Source organism: Ranitomeya variabilis, chromosome 2, assembly GCF_051348905.1.
Source record: "Ranitomeya variabilis isolate aRanVar5 chromosome 2, aRanVar5.hap1, whole genome shotgun sequence".
In the NCBI taxonomy this organism is placed as follows: Eukaryota; Metazoa; Chordata; class Amphibia; order Anura; family Dendrobatidae; genus Ranitomeya; species Ranitomeya variabilis.
In genome coordinates, this window is record NC_135233.1 from 262,757,223 (window position 1) to 262,785,203 (window position 27,981).

Sequence of the window (27,981 nt, forward strand, 5' to 3'; positions counted from 1 at the left end):
CCTTTCAGTTGCTGATCTTTTTGGGAGACTGCGTTGGGCGGGTAAAACTTGTTGGTCCTTGGAAGACACACCCCAAAGGCTTGAGTTTATCCAATTCTGCTTGTGGTTCCCATGTCAACCAATCACAGCGCAGCCACCACTTCTAAATCTGCTTTGGCATGTGAAAGCTACTTTGTGATTGGTTGCTATGGGACAATAAGAGGAATGGTCCTGTCAGGAAAATGGCAGCACAGAGTCTTTCTAAGCCTCAGAGATGCTGTTGCCTCCACTAAAGGAGCATCTCCTGACACAGGGATTCTCCAAAGTGCTGAATACCTGTGGAAATACAGCGGTAAGCATAGCTGCCACTAGGAATTTCGGGGCCCCATACTGGCAAAATTTTCGGGGCCCCCTTGAGACTCTGCTCAGGCTCCACCCATCAAACTGTCCACATCCCACCACTCTCTTGAAAAAAACTCCACTTCTCAACAATCACACATTTAGGGTATGTGTCCACGTTCAGGATTGCATCAGGATTTGGTCAGGATTTTTCATCAGTATTTGTAAGCCAAAACCAGGAATGGGTGATAAATGCAGAAGTGGAGCATATGTTTCTATTATACTTTTCCTCTAATTGTTCCACTCCTGGTTTTGGCTTACAAATACTGATGGAAAATCCTGACCAAATCCTGATGCAATCCTGAACGTGGACACATACCCTAACAGTTCCCATCACCAGATCACACATGTAGCCGGCAGCTTTTGTTTTGGCCAAAAGATTTTTCTAATCTGCCAGCACAACAAGGCAGACTCTTTTGACCGAGCTCTACTCTACGCTAACCTATTAAAAATTTGTTAAACTATGCAATACAATTTAGGTATATTTTTATTTATTTTTCCATTTTTAATATGACCAATAATATCATATACAAGGGACAAATACACTACACCATGACCAGATCAAATATTACCACCACATAGTGACCTGTAATACCACATACAAGTAACTAATACTGCCACACCATGACCAGACCACATATTACCACCATATGGTGACGAATAATACCACATACAGGGAACTGTTACGCCTCCTAATACTTACCTGTCCGGCCGGTGCGCTTCCGATGCTCCTTCTCGCTCTCCTTCCTCTGGGTTCTTGGGCGCTCGTCCTTTCTGCGGTCCGCGCATGCGCAGACACGCTCCTTCGCCGCTGTGGCTTCTGGGAGGTCGTGAGTCGGTGGCTCCGCCTCCAATATGGCAGCGCCCGTCGGGTACTTCTTCCCTGCATCTGTCCAGGTAAGACGCCTTTGCGTCTATTGCGTTCGCTGGCTTCTTGCTGGCATCTCTAGGTTCTTTGGCTCCAGTCTCTGCTCCTCACGCTTTGACTCTAACGTGACTCGGTACTGTTTGCCGTTGTCATTCCTTCCAGCCGTTCCTGCCTGTTCTGTGTTTCCAGCCGTCCCTGCCAATCCTGCGTTCCTGCCTATCCTGTGTTCCTGCCGTCCCTGCCAGTCCTGTGTTCCTGCCGTCCCTGCCAGTCCTGTGTTTCTGCCGTCCCTGCCAGTCCTGTGTTTCTGCCGTCCCTGCCAGTCCTGTGTTCCTGCCGTCCCTGCCAGTCCTGTGTTTCTGCCATCCCAGCCAATTCTGCGTTTCCTGCTGTCCCTGCCAGTCCTGTGTTCCTTTCGTTCCCCGCCAGTCGTGTGTCTTCGTCATACCGGTCAGTACTTTGTCTTTGCAGCCTCTTCCCGTCCTGTGTCTCCGCCGTTCTGGTCACCTCAGTGGCCCCGTCTCTCTCCCGTCTTCTGTTCTTCTTTGGTCCAGCCCACAGTCGTCCCTTTGGCTCCGGCAGTTGCGGCTTCACCCTCCTTGGGCCTGTCCCAAACTCTCCCTGTACAGGGGGTGGCACTATCTGGTCTGCTCGTCCTCAGGGGCTCTGAAGCCGTGACCCAGAGGGTCCACTTCTCGGGTTCTTATAGGAACAAATACTGCTACACCATGGCCATACAACATATTACCACCACATAGTGACTGAATATTAAAATACTGATCATTAATAAAAAAAAACACAATACTATCACCAAAAGGGACATTATACACAGAAGATCTGTACTAAGTATGCAGTGTCAGTGTAAAAGTAATACAGTGATCACTGGTGACATTGTACACAGGACCGCTGTATATAGTATACCGTGTATAGTGTCAGTGTACAGGTAACACTGACTCACCAGTGACGTCTATAGGTGTATTCCTTCAGCTTCGCTTTTCATCTTAATCCAGCACAGACCACCATCACTTCTTCCAGCCAGGAGTCGTCTCTGCAGGAAATAACACAGTTATCTAGAGCTCCGCTTGCAGAACACATTACTTAATTTTACTTAACATAGTGTCGCTCTGCACAGAAACAGGACTGCCCCCCCATTTAAAACAATATCCTCAATAAATAAAATAAATACATCACTGCAGTAATAATAATATCTTTTAATTAGCCCCTATGGTAATAATATCCCCCAGCCTGGCCCCGTGTATCTCATTCCTGGTTCCAGCCATATGTTTTCCCATTCTGCCCTCATGAGTATCCATCCTGCCCCATCTGTTCCCATGATCCTGCGCCATCTGTTCCCATGATCCTGCCCCATCTGTCCCCATGATCCTGCCCCATCTGTCCCCATGATCCTGCCCCATCTGTCCCCATGATCCTGCCCCATCTGTCCCCATGATCCTGCCCCATCTGTCCCCATGATCCTGCTCCATCTGTCCCCATGATCCTGCCCCATCTGTCCCCATGATCTGTCCCCATGATCCTGCCCCTTCTGTCCCCATGATCCTGCCCCATCTGTCCCCATGATCTTGCTCCATCTGTCCCCATGATTCTGCCCCATCTGACGCCATGATCCTGCCCCATCTGTCCCCATGATCCTGCCACACCTGTCTCCATCCTGCCCCCATGTCTCCCATCCTGCCCCCGTGTCTCACATTCTGCTGTCTCCCATCCTGCTCCCGTGTCTCACATTCTGCCCCCGTGTCTCACATTCTGCCCCCCTGTGTCTCACATCCTACCCCCCTGTGTCTCACATCCTGCCCCGTGTCTCATTCTGCCCCGTGTCCCACATTCTTCCCCTGTGTTGTTTCCATTCCTTCTCCCTGTGTTTTCATTCTGCCCCCTGTGTTGTTTCCATTCCTGCCCCGTGTTGCTTCCATTCCTGCCCCGTGTTGCTTCCATTCCTGCCTGTGTTGTTTCCATTCCTGCCCCCTGTGTATTCATTCTGCCCCCTGTGTATTCATTCTGCCCCCTGTGTTTTCATTCTGCCCCGTGTTTTCATTCTGCCCCTTGTTGTTTTCATTCTGCCCCGTGTTTTCTTCATTCTGCCACCTGTGTTGTTTTCATTCTGCCCCCTGTGTTGTCTTCATTCTGCCCCGTGTTTTCTTCATTCTGCCCCGTGTTTTCTTCATTCTGCCCCGTGTTTTCTTCATTCTGCCCCCTGTGTTGTTTTCATTCTGCCCCCTGTGTTGTTTTCATTCTGCCACCTGTGTTGTCTTCGTTCTGCCCCCTGTGTTTTCTTCATTCCTGCCCCCTGTGTCTCCAATCTGCCCCGGGCTTGCCGCATTCAGTAAAAAAAAAAAAACAGCTTTCTTCTTACCTGGCCAGGCTCCAGCGCTGACGTCCATCCCAGACATTTCAGCGCGGACTCGCCAGCGAATGACAATTATGTCATACGCCGGCAACGTGCGCGCTGACGTCAGCTGCCAGCCTCCGATTGGCTGGCGGCTTTAACTATTGCCCCCTCTGCCCACTGAGCCCCATACGCCAGTCAGGGCAGTAATGCCCTGATGGCGGCACTGGCAGTAAGTATTAATCCCCTGCAGGAGGAAATGACCATTACTGAATTTATGTTGTTACGATAGATTTCCAAGGCAATTGCTGACCTTTGATAGGACACCATTGGATGGAGGCAGCAAATTTAGCAAAATACGTGTTTGCTGCCCGGCAAGAAGCGGTATAATGAACCGCACACAATTTCTGCTGACGCTCACTGGGCTTTCTGCGGATTTAAGGCACTTTTTTATAGATTTCTGTTTTAAAAAGTCTGAAAATAAAACCACCACAAAAATAAAAAACAAGTGTGTAAAAGCAAAAATCTGCAGTAAAAGTGTGAAAAAAGCCGATCCATAGAATTAGGGACACCTCCATGACGGCCGGACTGTGAAGTGTGAGATCCACGGAAAAAGCCACAGAGAAAAAATTCAGCAATGTTTCCTGTTCACTGGTGGCCCAGAACTGATGTCAAAGGAGCAAACAGTAATACAACAACCAAACAAGGTAAAACGAACAGGGATAAAGGAAAATACCAATCATTCAAATATACTCACACAGGCAACAGCGAAATTCACCGAGGAGTTGAGGAGGGGGGTAAAACTAAAGTAGGAGAAGAAAGGGAATTATCACACACTCAAAACCTAGAAATAGTCACAGATAAATCCACCAAACGCCTTCTCCAACAATAACCACCAACAACCTCCAGCCATGCAACATAAGCTATCTCTGACAATGAGTGCTAGCCAGGGCCCAGATTATACAGGAGATGGGAGTGGATAACAGTGCACAGCTGAGAGCCTTAACACAGGAGAGCTTCCAGGAGCTCTCAACTGAGCAGATTAACCTCTGCACTGCTAAAATAAATTTATACCTATTAATATGAAGATGAAGTGCTTCTAATCAGTACAGGAGGAGGTCAGAGGAGGTGCTTGAAGATGGATGTGACTGTGTTGGTAGTGAGTGATGGAAGAATGCTGAATGGGGGTTTGGGGGTAACCCCTGGATCTTGGTATACTGCTTCAGGGTGATTTATGTGGAAAAGCTTAGGTTATCATTATACTTGTAATGGGTGCTTTGATTGCCACTACTGTGAGGGGAGCAGGAGCTTTATGTGGCTCGCGACCCTCTTGCAGAGCTGAATGTGGCTCTCAAGGTCAGAAAGGTTGGGGACCACTGGTATAGAGGATGCAACATATTTTTTGAGTAGAGATTGATGAAACACATTATGGATCCTAAAAGTGGGTGGCAAGGTGGAATGCTACGGCATTGACAACGGTCACAATCTTATAAGGACCGATGAAACTGGGACCCGGTTTCCAAGAGGGAACCTGCCACTTAATGTTTCTTGAGGACAACCATACCAAGTCAGCAACACACAGGTCAGGACCCACCAAACATCTCCAATCAGCCACACTCTTATTTGGACCACCCCATCTTCCTCAAATTATCAATAACCCTTGCCAAACAGACGTAATTGATGATGAAAATCGTTCTTCAGGGTAGAGCGCCCCCCAGGGTCAGAAATTCTCAAGGGTCTTTGTTACCTGGGGTAACTGAGACCCCAGAGAACGTGATTCGGGTCGGTTTTTACTGACCCGTGTTGCAATCGCCGTTATTAATGGAATAATTAGTCAGATTTTCCATTTAATTTCTTTCTCCTCTGATGTGATTGCACATCATAGGAAAGAGAAATGGGGTCCCCCAATACCTCCGGTGTCCCTGCATCCCCCAGTGAAGTCCCCGGCCGGCAGCATCTTCTGGGAAGAAAATGGCGGGCGCATTCACAGTGCACCCACCGAAATAGTCCAGCTGGCACCCGGCAACAATAGGACCTTTTTTCCTATTGGTTAATTTTGATCACTGTGATAGACCCTATCACAATGATCAAACTTAAAAAAATAGTAAATTAAACTCCCTATTATCACCCCCTTATTTAGGTAAAAATAATAAAATTAAAAAAAATTATTTATTTCCATTTTTCCATTAGGGTTAGGGTTGGGATAGGGTTAGGTTTGGGGTGATGGTTAGGGTTGGGCTAAAATTAGGGTTGGGTTAGGGTTAAGGTTGGGATTAGGGTTAGCGGTGTGTTGGGGTTATGGTTGTGGTTAGGGTTAGGGTTATGGTTAGTTTTGGGATTAGGATTAGGGGTGTGTTAGGGTTAGGGTTGGAGTTAGAATTGGGGAGGGTTCCACTGTTTAGTTACATCAGTTGGTCTCCAAAGGCGACATGGCGCCACCATTGATTCCAAACAATTTTGAGTTCAAAAAGTCAAACGGTGCTCTCTCCCTTCTGAGCTCTGCCATGCGCCCAAATAGTGGCTTTCTCCCACATACGGGGTATTGGCATACTCAGGAGAAATTTCACAACAAATTGTGTTGTCCATTTTCTCCTGATACCCTTGTGAAAATAAAAAAAAAATTGGTTCCAAAGCTATTTTTTTGTGACAAAAGTAAAATGTTCATTTTTTCCTTCCACATTGCTTTAGTCCTTGTGAAGTACCCGAAGGGTTAATAAACTTCTTGAATGTGGTTATGCGCACCTTGAGGGGTGCAGTTTTTAGAATGGTGTCACTTTTGGGTATATTCTGTTATATTAACCCCCAAAGTCACTTCAAATGTGAGGTGGTCCTTAAAAAATGGTTTTATAAATGTTATTGGAAAAATGAGAAGTCGCTGGTCAACTTTTAACCCTTGTAACGTCCTAACAAAAATAAATTATGTTTCCAAAATTGTACTGATGTAAAATACAATTTTGAAAATTGCAAAATTTTTGCCAAATTTCAATTTTTTTCATAAATAAACGCAAGTTATATTCATATAAATATTCATATATTCACTAACATGAAGTACAATATGTAATGAAAAAACAATCTCAGAATCAGTGGGATCCATTGTCGCGTTCTAGACCTATAACTTCATAAAGTGACAGTGGTCAGAATTGTAAAGATTGGCTTGGTCTTTAAGTACCAAATTGGCTCTGTTATTAAGGGGTTAATTGAACTGAGGATGAAACCCGTATGCCCAGAAAAACGGGAACTTACGTGAAGAATAATGCCCATGTTGTCTGTCAGGGCATTTTCGTCTCGAAACTCTGCCATGCAGGCCAGTTTTGCCCAGTCTCTTTCTTATGGTGGAGTTATGAACACTGACCTTAACTGAGGTGTGCAGTTCTTTGGTTGTTGTTGTGGGATCTATTGTGACCTCTTAGATGAGTCGTTGCTGTGCTCTTAGTGTAATTTTGGTAGGCTGACCATTCCTGGGAAGGTTCACCACTATTCCATGTTTTCGTCATTTGGGTATAATGGCTCTCAGTGTGATTTGCTGGAGTCCCAAAGTTTTAGAAATGGCTTTATAACCGTTTCCAGACTGATAGATCTCAATTACTTTGTTTCTCATTTGATCCAGAATGTCTTTGGATTGCAGCATGTTGTCTAGCTTTAGAGGACCTTTTGGTCTACTTCACCTTGTCAGGCAAGTCCTATTTAAGTGATTTCTTGACTGAGAACAGGTGTGGCAGTAATCAGGCCTGGGTGTGACTAAGGAATTTGAACTTGGCATCTCAAATATGTGATAAACCACAGTTAATTTATGTTTTAAGGAGGGGAGCAATCGCTTTTTCAAACAGGACCCTGTGGGATTGGATTTCTTTTTCTCTTAATAATAAAGTACTTCATTCAAAAACTGCATTTTGTGATTGTGTTATCTTTGTCTAATATTTACATCTGTTTGATGATCTGAAACATTTAATGTGAGAAACATGCAAAAGAATAGGAAATCAGGGAGGGGGCAAAAGATTTTTCACATCACTGTAGTTCATCCGTCATACAGCTTAGCATACAGTACATCCCTCATACAGTCCACTACTCATACAGCCCATCCAACATACAGTTTGTTCCTTGTATAGGCCACTTTTCGCAAGTCAACCATTTAAAGTGTCCTCTCTCTTACAGTGCACCCCTTATACAGTCCATCCTTAATACAGTTCACCCTTTGTCAGTCAATATCTCTTCCAGTCCATCTTATAGACAGTCCACTCCTCTTAAAGTCCACGCTTTATAGACCATCAACCCTTTAAGGAGTCCATCCCTCATACAGTCAACCCAATACAATCCATTCCCCATGCAGTCCACCAATCATATAGTCTAGCCCCATGCTCCAATACAGTTCATCCTATAGACCGCCTATCTCTTAGGTCACTTCTCATACATTCTATCCTATTGACCAGTGGTGAGGAACCTCCATTTACGACCCTCAATTACCTTTCTTTGGCCCCTGGGGCAGATTTCTGGGGGCCACAGTGCTTGGGCTGGCAGATGTGTTTTGATGGCCACCGGCCTTTTAATTCCTTCTTGCTCTGTGAGCACACGAACGCAGCGTGCACTACTGATCACTGAGGCGCATGCAATGAAAGATTACATCCTGACACAGCGCCAGCGTCAAGACTTACTTTGTGGACTAAGTTCGTGTACAATTTGTACGGCCCCGAAGGATGGCTTAAGTATCCAAATGGCCCTTGGCAGAAAGGCTCCTCACCCCTGCTATGGACAGTCCACCCTCATACAGCCCATCCCTTAGGCTATGTACACACGTTGCGGATTCGTGTGCGGACTTTTGCAAAATCCGCAGGTAAAACGCACTGTGGACTACCTGCGGATTTACCGCGGATTTCCTGCGGTTTTTGAGTGGATTCCACCTGTGGATTCCTATTGAAGAGCAGGTGTAAACCGCTGCGGAATCCACAGAATTGACATGCTGCAAAAAATACACCGTAGAGTTTACGCGTGGTATTTTCCGCACCATGTGCACTGCGGATTTCGTTTTCCATATATTTACATGGTACTGTACAACGCATGGAAAACTGCTGCGAATACGCAGCAAAATCCGCAACGTGTACACATAGCCTTAGATAAGCCATCCTTCATGCAGCTCACTCCTCATATAGTCCACCCCTCATACAGCCCACCACTCATAAAATACATACCTCATACAGTTGTCACGGATATGTCAGAAACTGCAGACTAATACTGCAATTCACTAATATAAAAAGATAAACATATACAAAAGACTAATACCAATTACATAAACAAACCTAAGGGGACAAAGTCTATCCCTGTTCAAGCTCTCACTCTTTCCCTACCTTGCCTCATAGGTTGGCACCCTAGACCTGCGCAATTGGCGCCCCCTCTAACCGACGGCTGACCTTTCCTGCCCTATTGTACCCTGTATGCGAGGACGACCAAGAGGGTACGGTAATTCAAAAAGCTCTAGTGAAGTTAATTTGAGCAAAATGCATTCTATTGCCATACAAAATGGTATAAAAGAACCACAAATACACTGTGTAGCACCTTAGTGAAAAGAGCGATGCTTTTCATCAGACCTTCACAAACTCCGTTTCTTCAACCAATTCATAAATAAGCTTGAATTAGAAACCCAAAACAAGCAAGAATCATCACCATTGAATGACCCATTGTGTTGGAGAGTCATCTATAGTGGATCAGTGTTACCTACTATATTTTCGTTCAGCACTATTTAAACAGCAAATTAATATAGATATTTTTCTGCTGTTTTGAAACTTTTAAAGAAGGGAGCTAATGGAAGGCTTGGTTTATTTGTGTAGTAAAAACATAGTTTTTATTGGCACCGTATTGGGCTATATCAAAGTGAAATTTTACCCCTCCCCCACCCCATGCAGAATTAAATCTGCACAGATCAAAGAGGATGCCTGCAACACTCCCCCCAAGAAAAATCAATAGGTGATGTTCACAATTCACATCCTTACCTTCCCTGCACAGATTACAGAGCATGCCCACAGCACTCCCCCATAGAAGTAAATTGGTGATGTTCACAATGCACTGCCTCCTCCCTGCACAGATTACAGAGCATGTTCACAGCGCTCTCCCATATAAGTAAATTGGTGATGTTCACAGCACACTGCCTCCTCCCTGCACAGATTACAGAGCATTCCCACAGCACTCTCCCATAAAAGTAAATTGGTGATGTTACAGTGCACCTTCCTCATCCTTCCTGCACAGATTAAAGAGCATGCAAACAACACTCTCCCACAATGGACATCTCCAGATTATTTCTGATTTATGTGCTTGCTACAAAGCATAGCAGAAGTCTAGGCAAAATTTCTGCCCCATAATCATACATTGAAATACAAAAAAATCTACCATGAAATTAAAACAGTTTATAAAAAAAATACCAATATGTTTATACTAGTTGGCCCGTGTGAAATTTTCGCACATTGGTTGTCGGGAACGCAGACAATTTCAGGAAAATCAAGCTGGTCAAATGTTAATGTATTTAATGAGATGATGAACACAGAGAGATATTTATACAGTACAGAACAAAAGTTTGGACACACCTTCTCATTTAAAGATTTTCCTGTATTTTCATGACTATGACAATTGTACATTCACACTGAAGGCATCAAAACTATGAATTAACACACGTGGAATTATATACTTAAAAAAGTGTGAAACAACTGAAATTATGTCTTATATTCTAGGTTCTTCAAAGTAGCCAACTTTTGCTTTGATGACTGCTTTGCACACTCTTGGCATTCTCTTGATGAGCTTCAAGAGGTAGTCACCGGGAATGGTCTTCCAACAATCTTGAAGGAGTTCCCAGAGATGCTTAGCACTTGTTGGCCCTTTTGCCTTCACTCTGCGGTCCAGCTCACCCCAAACTATTCTCGACTGGGTTCAGGTCTGGTGACTGTGGAGGCCAGGTCATCTGGTGTAGCACCCCATCACTCTCCCTCTTGGTCAAATAGCCCTTACACAGCTTGGAGTTGTGTTTGGGATCATTGTCCTGTTGAAAAATAAATGATGGTCCAACTAAACGCAAACCAGATGGAATAGCATGCCGCTGCAAGATGCTGTGGTAGCCATGCTGGTTCAGTATGCCTTCAATTTTGAATAAATCCCCAACAGTGTCACCAGCAAAGCACCCCCACTTCATCACACCTCCTCCTCCATGCTTCACGGTGGGAACCAGGCATGTAGAGTCCATCCGTTCACCTTTTCCGCGTCGCACAAAGACACGGTGGTTGGAACCAAAGATCTCAAATTTGGACTCATCAGATCAAAGCACAGATTTACACTGGTCTAATGTCCATTCCTTGTATTCTTTAGCCCAAAAAGTCTCTTCTGCTTGCTGCCTGTCCTTAGCAGTGGTTTCCTAGCAGCTATTTTACCATGAAGGCCTGCTGCACAAAGTTTCCTCTTAACAGTTGTTGTAGAGATGCGTCTGCTGCTAGAACTCTGTGTGGCATTGACCTGGTCTCTAATCTGAGCTGCTGTTAACCTGCGACTTCTGAGGCTGGTGACTCGGATAAACTTATCCTCAGAAGCAGAGGTGACTCTTGGTCGTCCTTTCCTGGGGCGGTCCTCATGTGAGCCAGTTTCATTGTAGCGCTTGATGGTTTTTGCAACTGCACTTGGGGACACTTTCAAAGTTTTCCCAATTTTTCAGACTGACTGACCTTCATTTCTTAAAGTAATGATGGCCACTCGTTTTTATTTACTTAGCTGCTTTTTTCTTGCCATAATACAAATTCTAAAAGTCTATTCAGTAGGACTATCAGCTGTGTATTCACCAGACTTCTGCTCAACACAACTGATGGTCCCAACCCCATTTATAAGGCAAGAAATCCCACTTATTAAACCTGACAGGACACACCGGTGAAGTGAAAACCATTTCCGGTGACTACCTCTTGAAGCTCATCAAGAGAATGCCAAGATTGTGCCAAGCAGTCATCAAAGCAAAAAGTGGCTACATTGAAGAACCTAGAAAATAAGACATATTTTCAGTTGTTTCACACTTTTTTTTTGTTAAGTATATAATTCCACATGTGTTTATTCATAGTTTTGATGCCTTCAGTGTGAATTTACAATTTTCTTAGTCATGAAAATACAGAAAAATCTTTAAATGAGAAGGTGTGTCCAAACTTTTGGTCTGTACTGTATATGTAGATTGGTGACAAATTAAATTTGTTTGATAAGTAGAAGCTAAAAAAATATCTTGAGGTTGGGGTGCCACCTGCAGGTTATTGTTTTTTTTCTGCAGGTTTCTGAAAATGAATGTTTACACTGTATTTATTGATCAAATCGTGAATGCGTGGTTTGTTTGTGTCTTTTCTTGCTGAAGGGGGCAAGTTTACCTTTCAAATGGTGTATTATTTGTGCGTGTGGGGGAGAAGTAATCACCAAAAAAGCAGTGCATGTTTAAAAATATGTTTGCATACGTAACTCAACATTTGTGTGTGTGGTGCGAAGTAGTCACTGAAAAAGCAGTGCATGTTTACAAATGCGTTAGCATATGTGACTCAGTGAAGTGAGTAATCCTCCAATGTGCCTGAAATTGGCTGGGCAAGGAGTTCGGCAAGTTGGAAAGCCCCCAAGTCAAATGTTAGGATTGGTTTGTGATGTTGTGATGTCTGTAAGCAGCTTTGTGGTAGTGTGCTTTGGGATAGTGTGGTGTCACCTGCAGGTCATTTTTCCTTACTGCAGATTTATGAAAATTAATGTTTAACCCCTTCCCGACCTTTGACGCATACGCTGCATCATGAAAGTCGGTGCCAATCCGACCTGTGACGCAGCGTATGCGTCATGGAGGGATCGCGCTCCTGCAGATCGGGTGAAAGGGTTAACTCCAATTTCACCCGATCTCCAGGAACAGGGGGAGTGGTGCTTCAGCCCGGGGGGGTGGCTTCACCCCCTAGTGGCTACGATCGCTCTGATTGGCTGTTGAAAGTGAAACTGCCAATCAGAGCGATTTGTAATATTTCACCCCAAAAAACGGTAAAATATTACAATCCAATGGCCGATGCTGCAATATCATCGGCCATGGCTGGAAAACCTAATCTGTCCCCCCCACACCCACCGATCTCCTCCCCAGTGCTCCGTTACGTGGTCCGCCCACCTAAGTCGTCCTGTCCGCTCCTCCGTCCTCCTGTCCGCTCCCCCCGTGCTCCGGTCCCCCCTCCCTGTGCTCCGGTCCCCCCCCCCCCCGTGATCCGATCACCCCCCTTTCATACTTACCGGGCCTCCCGGTGTCCGTCCGGCTTCTCCATGGGCGCCGCCATCTTACAAAATGGCGGGCGCATGCGCACTGCGCCCGCCGTATCTGCCGGCTGGCAGATTCGTTTCAGATGTATTTTGATCACTGCGATATAGCCTATCACAGTGATCAAAATAAAACAAATAGTAAATGACCCCCCTTTATCACCCCCATAGGGACAATAATAAAAATAAATAAAATATATATATATTTTTTTTCTACTAGGGTTAGGGTTAGAACTAGGGTTAGAACTAGGGTTAGAATTAGGGTTAGAATTAGGGGTAGGGTTAGGGGTAGGGTTAGAGCATGTGCACACAGTGCGGATTTGGCTGCGAATCCGCAGCGGATTGCCGCGGATCCGCAGCGGATTGGCCGCGGATCCGCAGCGGATTGGCCGCGGATCCGCAGCGGATTGGCCGCGGATCCACAGTGGATTGGCCGCTGCGAATTCGTAGCAGTTTTCCATCAGGTTTACAGTACCATGTACACCTATGGAAAACCAAATCCGCTGTGCCCATGGTGCGGAAAATACCGTGCGGAAACGCTGTGTTGTATTTTCCGCAGCATGTCAATTTTGTGCAGATTCCGCAGCGTTTTACACCTGTTCCTCAATAGGAATCCGCAGGTGAAATCCGCACAAAAAAACACTGGAAATCCGCTGTAAATCCGTAGGTAAAACGCAGTGCCTTTTTACCTGCGGATTTTTCAAAAATGGTGCGGAAAAATCTCACACGAATCCGCAAAGTGGGCACATAGCCTTAGGGTTAGGGTTGGAATTAGAGTTAGGGTACCGTCTCACAGTGGCACTTTGATCGCTACGACGGTACGATCCGTGACGTTCCAGCGATATCCATACGATATCGCTGTGTCTGACACGCAGCAGTGATCAGGGACCCTGCTGAGAATCGTACGTCGTAGCAGATCGTTTGGAACTTTCTTTCGTCGCTGGATCTCCCGCTGTCATCGCTGGATCGTTGTGACAGCGATCCAGCGATGCGTTCGCTTGTAACCAGGGTAAACATCGGGTTACTAAGCGCAGGGCCGCGCTTAGTAACCCGATGTTTACCGTGGTTACCAGCGTAAAAGTTAAAAAAAAAAAAAAACGTACATACTCACATTTCGGTGTCCTTCAGGTCCCTTGCCGTCTGCTTCCCGCTCTGACTGTCTGCCGGCCGGAAAGTGAGAGCACAGCACAGCAGTGACGTCACCGCTGCGCTCTGCTCTCACTGTACGGCGGCACTCACTCAGAGCGGGAAGCAGACGGCAAGGGACCTGAAGGACACCGAAATGTGAGTATGTACGGTTTGTTTTTTTTTACTTTTACGCTGGTAACCACGGTAAACATCGGGTTACTAATCGCGGCCCTGCGCTTAGTAACCCGATGTTTACCCTGGTTACCCGGGACCTTGGCATCGTTGGTCGCTGGAGAGCGGTCTGTGTGATAGCTCCCCAGCAACCACACAACGACTTTCCAACGATCACGGCCAGGTCGTATCGCTGGTCGTGATCGTTGGTAAATCGTTATGTGAGACGGTACCCTTAGGGTTGGAATTAGGGCTAGGGTTGGAAATAGGGTTAAGATTAGGCTTGTGGTTAGGGTTAAGGATAGGGTTAGGGTTGTGTTGGGGTTACAGTTGTGGGTAGGGTTGGGATTAGGGTTAGGATTAGGGTTAGGGTTGGATTTAGGGTTACGGGTGTGTTGGGGTTAGGGTTGTGGTTAGGGGTGTGTTGGGGTTAGGGTTGTGATTAGGGTTATGGCTACAGTTGGGATTAGGGTTAGGGGTGTGTTGGGGTTAGTGTTGAAGTTAGAATTGAGGGGTTTCCACTGTTTAGGCACATCAGGGGTCTCCAAACGCAACATGGCGCCACCATTGATTCCAGCCAATCTTGCGTTCAAAAAGTCAAATGGTGCGCCCTCCCTTCCAAGACCCGACGTGTGCCCAAACAGTGGTTAACCCCCACATATGGGATACCAGCGTACTCAGGACAAACTGGGCAACAACTATTGGGGTCCAATTTCTCCTGTTACCCTTGCAAAAATAAAAAATTACTTGCTAAAACCTAATTTTTGAGGAAAGAACAATTATTTTTTATTTTCACGGCTCTACGTTATAAACTTATGTGAAGCACTTGGGGGTTGAAAGTGCTCACCACACATCTAGATAAGATCCTTTTGGGGTCTAGTTTCCAAAATGGGGTCACTTGTGGGGTGTTTCTACTGTTTAGGCACATCAGGGGCTCTGCAAATGCAACGTCTGCATTTCAAATGTCACTACTTCCCTTCCGAGCCCTGACGTGCGCCCAAACAGTGGTTTACCCCCACATATGAGGTATCAGCGTACTCACAACAAACTGGGCAACAAATATTGGGGTCCAATTTCTCCTGTTACCCTTGTGAAAATAAACAATTGCTTGCTAAAACATCTTTTTTGAGGAAAGAAAAATGATTTTTTATTTTCACGGCTCTGCGTTGTAAACTTCTGTGAAGCACTTGCGGGTTGAACGTGCTCACCACACATCTAGATAAGTTCCTTGGGGGGTCTAGTTTCCAAAATGGGGTCACTTGTGGGGGGTTTCTACTGTTTAGGCACATCAGGGGCTCTGCAAACGTAACATGATTCCCGCAGACCATTCCATCAAAGTCTGCATTCCAAATCGTCACTACTTCCCTTCCGAGCCCCGGCATGTGCCCAAACAGTGGTTTACCTGTTGTGAATTTGGATTCTGGGCTCCCCCGGTGGCCGCTTGTGGAATTGGACTTGTCATCCTCTTTCCTGTTTCACCTGGTTCCATCAGTAGTGGGTGTCGCTATTTAAGCTCATTTCTCTGGTGGTTTCTTGCCGGTCAACAATGTTATCTGATGCCTCTCAGTGCTTGTTCCTGCTTCTAGACAACTACTAGATAAGTTGGACTTTTGTCCATGTTTTGTTTTGCCTATTTGTTCCAGTTCACAGCTGAAGTTTTGTTACTGTGTCTGGAAAGCTCTCGTTGATCAGGGATTGCTACTCTGGCGTTATGAGTTAATGCCAGAGTTTAAGGTAATCTCTGGATGGTGTTTTGTTAGTGTTTTTCTGCTGACCATGAAAGTATACTATCTGTCTTCTGCTATCTAGTAAGCGGACCTCAAATTTGCTAAGACTATTTTCCTGCTGCGTTTGTTGTTTCATCTGAACTCACCGTCATTATATGTGGGGGGCTACTGTCTTCTTTGGAATATTTCTCTAGAGGTGAGCCAGGTCTTATATTTCCCTCTGCTAGCTATTTAGGTCTTAGGCCAGAGCTGGGCATCTAGCGATAAATAGGAAATGCTACCTGGCTATTTCTAGTTGCGCGGCAGGCTTAGTTCATGGTCAGTATAGTTCCATCTTCCGAGAGCTTGTCCCTCTATAGGCTTGCTATGATCTCTGCCTGCAGAGATCATGACAGTTTGACCGGCCAATTAAGTGTTAAAGACCCAGGTTGAGAAAGGAGAGTTATAAGAAGTCTGCTGGAATTTTTTTTTTTTTTTTTTTCCTCCAGTCTGCCTTGCTGCAGTCTTTTTTCTCTCTCTCCTCCTAATCTCTGTATGCTCTGTGTGCACCTGACAATAATGGATCTCCAGAGTGTAACTGCGGGTCTGAATAATCTCATCACGAAAGTACAAAATTTACAAGATTTTGTGGTACATGCTCCGGTATCTGAGCCGAGAATTCCTTTGCCGGAGTTCTTCACAGGGAATAGAGCTAGCTTCCAGAATTTCCGAAATAATTGTAAGCTTTATTTGTCCCTGAAGTCTCGTTCAGCTGGAGACCCTGCTCAGCAGGTTAGGATTGTGATTTCCTTGCTCAGGGGTGACCCTCAAGATTGGGCCTTCTCATTGCCAGCAGGGGATCCTGCGTTACGCGATGTGGATGCGTTTTTTCTGGCCTTGGGCTTGCTTTATGAGGAACCTCATTTGGAACTTCAGGCAGAAAAAACTTTGATGGCACTATCTCAGGGGCAAGACGAAGCTGAAGTTTTCTGCCAAAAATTCCGTAAATGGTCTGTGCTTACTCAGTGGAATGAGTGCGCCTTGGCGGCAACTTTCAGAGAAGGTCTCTCTGATGCCGTTAAGGATGTTATGGTGGGGTTCCCTTTGCCTGCAGGTCTGAATGAGTCCATGACAATGGCTATTCAGATTGATAGGCGTCTGCGGGAGCGCAAACCGGTGCACCATCTGGCGGTGTCTATGGAAAAGACGCCAGAAAGTATGCAGTGTGATAGAATTCTGTCCAGGAGCGAGCGACAGAATTTTAGACGGAAGAATGGATTGTGTTTCTATTGTGGGGATTCTACTCATGTTATATCAGCATGCTCTAGGCGTACAAAGAAGCTTGATAAGTCTGTTTCCATTGGCACCATTCAGTCTAAGTTTATTTTGTCTGTAACCCTGATTTGTTCTTTGTCATCCATTGCCACGGACGCCTATGTTGACTCTGGCGCCGCTCTGAGTCTTATGGATTGGTCCTTTGCCAATCGTTGTGGTTTTGATTTAGAGCCTTTGGAGACTCTTATTCCTCTGAAGGGGATTGACTCCACCCCATTGGCTAATAATAAACCACAATACTGGACACAAGTAACCATGCGTATCAATCCGGATCACCAGGAGATTATTCGTTTCCTGGTGCTGTATAATTTACATGACGATTTGGTACTGGGATTGCCATGGTTGCAGTCTCACAACCCAGTCTTGGACTGGAGAGCAATGTCTGTGTTGAGCTGGGGATGTAAGGGTATTCATGGGGACGTACCTTTGGTTTCTATTTCGTCGTCCATTCCCTCTGAAGTCCCTGAGTTCCTCTCTGATTATCAAGACGTCTTTGACGAACCCAAGCTTGGGTCGTTACCTCCGCACCGTGAGTGCGATTGTGCCATAGATTTGATACCGGGTTGTAAATATCCAAAGGGTCGTTTGTTTAATTTGTCTGTGCCGGAACATGCTGCTATGCGGGAATATATAAAGGAGTCTTTGGAAAAGGGACATATTCGTCCATCTTCTTCTCCCTTGGGAGCTGGGTTTTTCTTTGTCTCAAAAAAGGACGGCTCTTTGAGACCATGTATTGATTATCGGCTTCTGAATAAGATCACTGTTAAGTATCAATACCCATTGCCATTGCTTACTGATTTGTTTGCTCGTATAGAGGGTGCTAAGTGGTTCTCTAAAATTGATCTTCGTGGGGCGTATAATTTGGTGCGGATCAGGCAGGGGGATGAGTGGAAGACCGCATTTAATACGCCCGAGGGCCACTTTGAGTATTTGGTCATGCCTTTTGGTCTTTCTAATGCCCCTTCAGTTTTCCAGTCTTTTATGCATGATATTTTCCGCGATTTTCTGGATAAATTTATGATAATATATCTGGATGATATTCTGATTTTTTCTGATGACTGGGACTCTCATGTCCAGCAGGTCAGGAGAGTTTTTCAGGTTCTGCGGTCTAATTCTTTATGTGTGAAGGGGTCTAAGTGCGTTTTTGGGGTACAGAAAATTTCCTTTTTGGGGTATATTTTTTCTCCCTCTTCCATTGAGATGGATCCCGTCAAGGTGCAAGCTATTTGTGACTGGACTCAGCCCTCCTCTCTTAAGGGTCTTCAGAGATTTTTGGGCTTTGCCAACTTTTACCGCCGATTTATTGCTGGTTTTTCGGATGTCGTTAAACCACTGACTGATTTGACCAGACAAGGCGCTGATGTTGCTAATTGGTCCTCTCATGCTGTAGAGGCCTTTCAGGAGCTTAAGCGCCGTTTTGCCTCTGCCCCTGTGTTGCGTCAGCCAGATGTGAATCTGCCTTTTCAGGTTGAGGTTGACGCTTCGGAGATCGGAGCTGGGGCAGTGTTGTCGCAGAAAGGTTCCGACTGCTCCGTCATTAGGCCTTGTGCCTTCTTTTCTCGCAAATTTTCGCCCGCAGAGCGGAATTATGATGTTGGGAATCGGGAGCTTTTGGCCATGAAGTGGGCGTTTGAGGAGTGGCGCCATTGGCTCGAGGGGGCTAGGCATCAGGTGGTGGTATTGACTGACCACAAAAATTTGATTTATCTTGAGACTGCCAGACGCCTGAATCCTAGACAGGCGCGCTGGTCTTTATTTTTTTCTCGCTTTAATTTTGTGGTGTCATACCTACCGGGTTCTAAGAATGTTAAGGCAGATGCCCTTTCTAGGAGTTTTGACCCGGACTCTCCTGGTAATTCTGAACCCACAGGTATCCTTAGGGAGGGAGTAATTTTGTCGGCCGTTTCTCCTGATCTGCGGCGGTCCTTGCAAGAGTTTCAGGCGGATAGACCGGATCGTTGTCCGCCTGATAGACTGTTTGTTCCGGATGATTGGACCAGCAGAGTCATCTCTGAGGTACATTCTTCTGCATTGGCAGGTCATCCCGGAATTTTTGGTACCAGGGATTTGGTGGCAAGATCCTTCTGGTGGCCTTCCCTGTCACGAGATGTGCGAGTCTTTGTGCAGTCATGTGACGTTTGTGCTCGGGCCAAGTCTTGTAGTTCTCGGGCTAGCGGACTGCTGTTGCCCTTGCCTATTCCTAAGAGGCCTTGGACACACATCTCGATGGATTTTATTTCAGATCTGCCTGTTTCCCAGAAGATGTCTGTCATCTGGGTGGTCTGTGACCGTTTCTCTAAAATGGTCCATTTGGTTCCTCTGCCCAAGTTGCCTTCTTCTTCTGAGTTGGTTCCTCTGTTTTTTCAGAATGTTGTCCGATTGCACGGTATTCCTGAGAATATTGTTTCTGACAGAGGTACCCAATTTGTGTCTAGATTTTGGCGGGCATTCTGTGCTAGGATGGGCATAGATTTGTCTTTTTCATCTGCTTTTCACCCTCAGACTAATGGCCAGACCGAGCGGACTAATCAGACCCTTGAGACATATCTGAGGTGTTTTGTCTCTGCTGACCAGGATGATTGGGTTGCTTTTTTGCCATTGGCAGAGTTCGCCCTCAATAATCGGGCCAGTTCTTCCACCTTGGTGTCCCCGTTTTTCTGTAATTCGGGGTTTCACCCTCGATTTTCCTCCGGTCAGGTGGAATCCTCGGATTGTCCTGGAGTGGATGCGGTGGTGGAGAGATTGCATCACATCTGGGGGCAGGTTATGGACAATTTGAAGTTGTCCCAGGAGAAGACTCAGCGTTTTGCCAACCGTCATCGTCGTGTTGGTTCTCGGCTTTGTGTTGGAGATTTGGTGTGGTTGTCTTCTCGTTTTGTCCCTATGAGGGTCTCTTCTCCTAAGTTTAAACCTCGGTTCATCGGCCCTTATAGAATATTGGAGATTCTTAATCCTGTTTCTTTCCGTTTGGACCTCCCTGCGTCCTTTTCCATTCATAACGTTTTTCATCGGTCGTTGTTGCGCAGGTATGAGGTACCTGTTGTACCTTCAGTTGAGCCTCCTGCTCCGGTGTTGGTTGAGGGTGAGTTGGAGTACGTTGTGGAGAAAATTTTGGACTCTCGTGTTTCCAGACGGAAACTCCAGTATCTGGTCAACTGGAAGGGTTACGGCCAGGAGGATAATTCTTGGGTCAATGCATCTGATGTTCATGCTTCTGATCTTGTTCGTGCCTTCCATAGGGCTCATCCTGGTCGCCCTGGTGGATCTGGTGAGGGTTCGGTGCCCCCTCCTTGAGGGGGGGGTACTGTTGTGAATTTGGATTCTGGGCTCCCCCGGTGGCCGCTTGTGGAATTGGACTTGTCATCCTCTTTCCTGTTTCACCTGGTTCCATCAGTAGTGGGTGTCGCTATTTAAGCTCATTTCTCTGGTGGTTTCTTGCCGGTCAACAATGTTATCTGATGCCTCTCAGTGCTTGTTCCTGCTTCTAGACAACTACTAGATAAGTTGGACTTTTGTCCATGTTTTGTTTTGCCTATTTGTTCCAGTTCACAGCTGAAGTTTTGTTACTGTGTCTGGAAAGCTCTCGTTGATCAGGGATTGCTACTCTGGCGTTATGAGTTAATGCCAGAGTTTAAGGTAATCTCTGGATGGTGTTTTGTTAGTGTTTTTCTGCTGACCATGAAAGTATACTATCTGTCTTCTGCTATCTAGTAAGCGGACCTCAAATTTGCTAAGACTATTTTCCTGCTGCGTTTGTTGTTTCATCTGAACTCACCGTCATTATATGTGGGGGGCTACTGTCTTCTTTGGAATATTTCTCTAGAGGTGAGCCAGGTCTTATATTTCCCTCTGCTAGCTATTTAGGTCTTAGGCCAGAGCTGGGCATCTAGCGATAAATAGGAAATGCTACCTGGCTATTTCTAGTTGCGCGGCAGGCTTAGTTCATGGTCAGTATAGTTCCATCTTCCGAGAGCTTGTCCCTCTATAGGCTTGCTATGATCTCTGCCTGCAGAGATCATGACATTTACCCCCACATATGGGGTATCAGCGTACTCAGGAGAAACTGGTCAACAACTTTTGGGGTCAAATTTTTCCTGTTACCCTTGGGAAAATTAAAAAATTCTGGGCTAAAAAAATATTTTTGAGGAAAGAAAACACATTTATTATTTTCACGGCTCTGCGTTATAAACTTCTGTGAAGCACTTGGGGGTTCAAAGTGCTCACCACACATCTAGATAAGTTCCCTTGGGGGTCTAGTTTCCAAAGTGGGGTCACATGTGGGGAGTTCCTACTGTTTAGGCACATCAGGGGCTCTGCAAACGCAACGTGACGCCCGCAGAGCATTCCATTAAAGTCTGCATTTCAAAACGTCACTACTTCCCTTCCGATCCCCAACGTGTGCCAAAACAGTGGTTTACCCCCACATATGGGGTATCAGCGTACTCAGGAGAAACTGCACAACAACTTTTGGGGCCCAATTTCTCCTGTTACCCTTGGGAAAATAAAAAATTGTGTGTTAAAATATCATTTTTGAGGAAAGAAAAATAATTTTTTATTTTCATGGCTCTGCGTTATAAACTTCTGTGAAGCACTTGGGGGTTCAAAGTGCTCACCACACATCTAGATTAGTTCCTTGGGAGGTCTAGTTTCCAAAATGGGGTCACTTGTGCGGGAGCTCCAATGTTTAGGCACACAGGGGCTCTCCAAACGCGACATGGTGTCCGCTAATGATTGAAGCTAATTTTCCATTCAAAAAGCCAAATGGCGTGCCTTCCCTTCCGAGCCCTGCCGTGCGCCCAAACAGTGGTTTACCCCCACATATGGGGTATCATCGTACTCAGGACAAACTGGACAACAACATTTGGGGTCCAATTTCTCCTATTATCCTTGGGAAAATAAAAAACTCCGGGCTAAAAATCATTTTTGAGGAAAGAAAAATAATTTTTTATTTTCATGGCTCTGCGTTATAAACTTCTGTGAAGCACCTGGGGGTTTTAAGTGCTCACTATGCATCTAGATTAGTTCCTTAGGGGGTCGTTTCCAAAATGGGGTCACTTGTAGGGGAGCTCCAATGTTTAGGCACACAGGGGCTCTCCAAACGCGACATGGTGTCCACTAACGATTGGAGCTAATTTTCCATTCAAAAAGTCAAATGGCGCGCCTTCCCTTCTGAGCCTTGCCGTGCACCCAAACAGTGGTTTACCCCCACATATGAGGTATCAGCGTAGTCAGGAGAAATTGCCCAACAAATTTTAGGATCCATTTTATCCTGTTGCCCATGTGAAAATGAAAAAATTGAGGCTAAAAGAAATTTTGTGTGAAAAAAAGTACTTTTTAATTTTTACGGATTAATTTGTGAAGCACCTGGGGGTTTAAAGTGCTCACTATGCTTCTAGATAAGTTCCTTGGGGGGTCTAGTTTCCAAAATGGGGTCACTTGTGGGGGAGCTCCAATGTTTAGGCACACGGGGGCTCTCCAAACGCGACATGGTGTCCGCTAAAGATTGGAGCCAATTTTTAATTCAAAAAGTCAAATGGCGCTCCTTCCCTTCCGAGCCCTGCCATGCGCCCAAACAGTGGTTTACCCCCACATATGAGGTATCAGCGTACTCAGGACAAATTGGACAACAACATTCGTGGTCCAGTTTCTCCTTTTACCCTTGGGAAAATAAAAAAATTGTTGCGAAAAATCATTTTTGTGACTAAAAAGTTAAATGTTAATTTTTCCCCTCCATGTTGCTTCTGCTGCTGTGAAACACCTGAAGGGTTAATAAACTTCTTGAATGTGGTTTTGAGCACCTTGAGGGGTGCAGTTTTTAGAATGGTGTCACTTTTGGGTATTTTCAGCCATATAGAACCCTCAAACTGACTTCAAATGTGAGGTGGTCCCTAAAAAAAATGGTTTTGTAAATTTTGTTGTAAAAATGAGAAATCACTGGTCAAATTTTAACCCTTATAACTTCCTAGCAAAAAAAAAAATTTTGTTTCCAAAATTGTGCTGATGTAAAGTAGACATGTGGGAAATGTTATTTATTAACTATTTTGTGTCACATAACTCTCTGGTTTAACAGAATAAAAATTCAAAATGTGAAAATTGCAAAATTTTCAAATTTTTCGCCAAATTTCTGTTTTTTTCACAAATAAACTCAGAAATTATCGACCTAAATTTACCACTAACATGAAGCCCAATATGTCACGAAAAAACAATCTCAGAACCGCAAGGATCCGTTGAAGCGTTCCTGAGTTATTACCTCATAAAGGGACACTGGTCAGAATTGCAAAAAATGGCAAGGTCATTAAGGCCAAAATAGGCTGGGTCATGAAGGGGTTAAACTGTATTTTGTGATCACATCGTGGATGTGTGGTTTGTTTGGCTATTTTCTTGCTGAAGGGGGCAAGTTTACCTTTCAAATGGTGTATCATTTGTGTGTGTGGGTGCAGTATGAACGGAGATACAAAGTAATCACAGAAAAAGAGTGTTTAGAAATATAATATACAAGGATAAGTGTTAATCATGTGCAATGTTTGCTATTCTTAGGTCAAGTTCCCATGATGAGTTTTTGGTGAGTTTCAGAAAAAAGGATGGGGTCTGCCCACTGTGCTTTTTTATGCTGCGTAAACTGACCTGCAGTGTGTTTTTCAATTTCTCTTGCAGATACTCTAGTTTTTGTGTGCAAATTTTACCCATAGAATTACACTAGATGAAAAAATTTTGCAGGTGAGAAACTCCTATGTTGTGAAATTGCACTAAAAATGCATGTAATCTACACACATCAATAAGATTTTGTCACAGCCAAATGCCAGGAAATGTCAAAGACAAAGCAGCTTTGTTTAAATCATGATAAACCAAAATTAGACAAAAAATGGGATAAAAACGCACTAAAAAATGCAATGAAAAAAAAACGGAAGTAACCTAATTTAGCCAATAAAAAGAGAGAAAAAAATAATGCGAGGCTGCACTCACCAATCTTCATTTGCAGGTGTATTTATTAAGAAGAATCTTCACGGCATCGGGGGTGAGTACATGCAGGGGAATGTGCAAGCGGAACGACGGCCGTTTCGCACCTGTCCGGCGCTTCAACGGGTTCAAAGGAACCCGTTGAAGCGCCGGACAGGTGCGAAACGGCCGTCGTTCCGCTTGCACATTCCCCTGCATGTACTCACCCCCGATGCCGTGAAGATTCTTCTTAATAAATACACCTGCAAATGAAGATTGGTGAGTGCAGCCTCGCATTATTTTTTTCTCTCTTTTTTCTGTGCATTACATTGATAGTCTCTGAGGCCTTATGCACCCGACATCTAAGGACCAGCTGTGACCGACAAAGTTCTTAATTCATGCGGTGGTGCGGGTGATTGCTTTTTTCTGTTTTCTCCCGGATCACGTCTTACACCACATAATTTAGCCAATAGGTGGAGAAATGGCGCAGAAAGTCTGCAACACGAAAAACATTACACAATGTCCGAATCGGATACAAATCAGCTCCCAAAATAGAATGTAATATTATATACAACACTACTCACAAAAAGTTAGATATATGACTTTCGGATGAAATTTTGGGTGATTCTTAAATGCTTTCTAAGTTCTAACCTTTTCAAGTGGACTTGATGTGACGTCTCTAAGATTTTGAATACACATGTCCAACTGTTCAATGTTTCAGTACTTTTTGCACAACTTGCTGTTCTCTAACAAGGAGCTTAGTGGCAAAATTCAAAACAAGTGTTCAATCCATGAATCGGCCAATACATTTCGGGGTTCAATTAGAATTGGTATTAAACAGTCCTCCTTATCACACTGTTCACATTTTGACATCATGAGATTAAGATGACACTTAACAACTGATCAGCAGGACGTCGCCATTGTGAGGCTTCAAGCAGGATGTTCTCAGACCGAAGTGGCCACTGAGCCTGGAGAGTCACAGAGTCATCAGCAGGTTGTAGCAGATACAGAGACTGGGAGAGTCACAGAGAAGTGGACATCCTGTGGCCACATCCCACACTGATGACCACTTCATTGTGAACAATGCCCTTCGGAGCTGGGTGATGAATGGAACACAACTCCAGTGACATTTATGGGAGGTGAGGGACACTTACGTGTCACGTTAGACAGTTCGAAATTGTTTAAATCAGCGTGTTCTGCGTGCTAGACGACCTGCAAGGGTACAGGAAACCTGACCATACTACCAGGCACAGGCGTCATTGTCTTGCATGGCCAGAGAGCATCTATGCTAGATGAAGAACCAGTGGGCCTCAGTACTGTTCACTGATGAAATTGGCCACCAATAATGTTGGAGACGCCAAGGAGAGCGCTATGCATTAGCCACTGTTGTCACCAGAGGAGTCTTTGGAGGTGGTGATGTTACAGTGTGGGCAAGTGGTCTAGCCAATAGACAACTGCCCTACTTTTTGTCAATGATAAAGTCACAAACCCCTACTTGAATAGCATCATTAATCCAGTCATTGTGACTCTGCACGAACAACACAGGCCTTATTACATCTTTATGGATGACAATGCTCCAGCTCATCAAGGTGGCATTATTATGGAACGGCTGATGGAGACTGGGGGACCTCAAATACAGCAGCCTGCACTTTCTCCAGACCCGAATCCCACAGAAAACCTATGGGAGCAGCTGAGTTGCTGTGTAGAGGCTCGTGACTCTGTACCCCAAAACCTCAATGACCTGAGGGCCACCCTTCAAGAAGAGTGGTACACTGTGCCTCAGCAGAGAATAAGTCCACTTGTGAACAGCATGAGTTGACGTTGTCAAGTTGTAATTGAGGCTCAGGGCCACATAACAAGTTATTGAGGCACTGACATTTATTGTGGGAGTATACCCCCCACTTTTGTTTCAATAAATTGTTTGAGATGAGGAAATCACCATTGCATACTTCTACGTAAATGCCCGACTTTCATGATATATTATCACTGTAGTGTGAACATTTTGTTTTCCATAAGTTTCAACCGAAAGCCAAATGTCCCCAACTTTTTGAGAGTAGTGTAGATAAATGCAGACTCCCAAAATGATGATGTATGTGACATAGAAAAAGGGATAGAGAAATCCAGGTACAAAGAGCAGAAAGAGCAGAAAAAGACTAGCGAGTCTGGAGAAATAGCACAGCTCCACATAGGAGGGACTAGCAACAAAAAATACAGTGGTAGAAATAAATGTTTGATCCCTTGCTGATTTTGTAAGTTTGCCCACTGGCAAAGACATGAACAGTCTATAATGTTAAGGGTAGGTTAATTTTAACATTGAGAGATAGAATATCAAAAATAAAATCCAGAAAATCACATTGTATAAATTATAGAAATTTATTTACATTTTGCAGTGAGAAATAAGTATTTGATCCCTCTGGGAAACAAGACTTAAAGGGAACCTGTCACCCCGTTTTTTTCGTATGAGATAAAAATACTGTTAAATAGGGCCTGAGCTGTGCATTACAATAGTGTATTTTGTGGACCCCGATTCCCCACCTATGCTGCCGAAATACGTTACCAAAGTAGCCGTTTTCGCCTGTCAATCAGGCTGGTCTGGTCAGATGGGCGTGGTGACATCGCTGTTTCTTCCCCCAGATCTTGCTTATCTGTACGTTGGTGGCGTAGTGGTTTGCGCATGCCCAAGGTCCCAAATCCACTGCACAGGGGAGGGAAAAGAGCGTGATCTGCGCTATTCCCCTGGTGATCGTGGGGGCGGCCATCTTCCTGTGGCCGCGCGTGCGCAGATGGAGCGCTCTGCTGCCCGGGGCTTCAGGAAAATGGCCGCGGGATGCCACGCGTGCGCAGATGGAGATCGCGGCGGCCATTTTCCTGAAGCAGAGTTCGCATCTCGGCTTCAGGAAAATGGCCGCCGCGATCTCCATCTGCACACGTGTGGCATCCCGCGGCCATTTTCCTGAAGCCCCGGGCAGCAGAGCGCTCCATCTGCGCACGCGGGCCACAGGAAGATGGCCGCCCCCACGATCACCAGGGGAATAGCGCAGATCGCGCTCTTTTCCCTCCCCTGTGCAGTGGATTCGGGACCTTGGGCATGCGCAAACCACTACGCCACCAACGTACAGATAAGCAAGATCTGGGGGAAGAAACAGCGATGTCACCACGCCCATCTGACCAGACCAGCCTGATTGACAGGCGAAAACGGCTACTTTGGTAACGTATTTCGGCAGCATAGGTGGGGAATCGGGGTCCACAAAATACACTATTGTAATGCACAGCTCAGGCCCTATTTAACAGTATTTTTATCTCATACGGAAAAAACGGGGTGACAGGTTCCCTTTAATACTTGGTGGCAAAACCCTTGTTGGCAAGCACAGCAGTCAGACTTTTTTCGTAGTTGATTATGAGGTTTGTTCACATGTCAGGAGGAATTTTGGTCCACTCCTCTTTGCAGATCATCTCTAAATCATCTCTAAATCATTAAGATTTTGAAGCGGACACTTGGCAACTCGGAGCTTCGACTCTCTCCATAAGTTGTCTATGGGAATAAGGTCTGGAGACTGGCTAGGCCACTCCATGACCTTAATGTGCTTCTTTTTGAGCCACTCCTTTGTTGCCTTGGCTGAATGTTTTGGGTCATTATCTTGCTGAAAGACCCAGCCAGAACCCATTTTTAATGTTCTGGTGGAAAAAAGGAGGTTGTCACTCAGGATTTTATGGTACATGGTTCCATCCATTCTCCCATTGATGCGGTGAAGTAGTCCTGTGCCCTTAGCAGAGAAACACCCCCAAAACATAATGTTTCCACCTCCATGCTTGACAGTAAGGACGGTGTTCTTTGGGTCATA

The 27,981-nt window shown here is 45.2% G+C and overlaps 1 long non-coding RNA gene across 1 annotated transcript; it reads left to right on the plus strand.

Annotated features, from left to right (window-relative positions):
- Positions 1 to 204: 204 nt before the first annotated feature.
- Positions 205 to 23,897, plus strand: LOC143809327 (uncharacterized). Its single transcript, XR_013222219.1, has 3 exons — positions 205 to 331; positions 23,741 to 23,765; positions 23,858 to 23,897. It is a non-coding gene; the product is annotated as an uncharacterized LOC143809327 (long non-coding RNA).
- Positions 23,898 to 27,981: the final 4,084 nt, after the last annotated feature.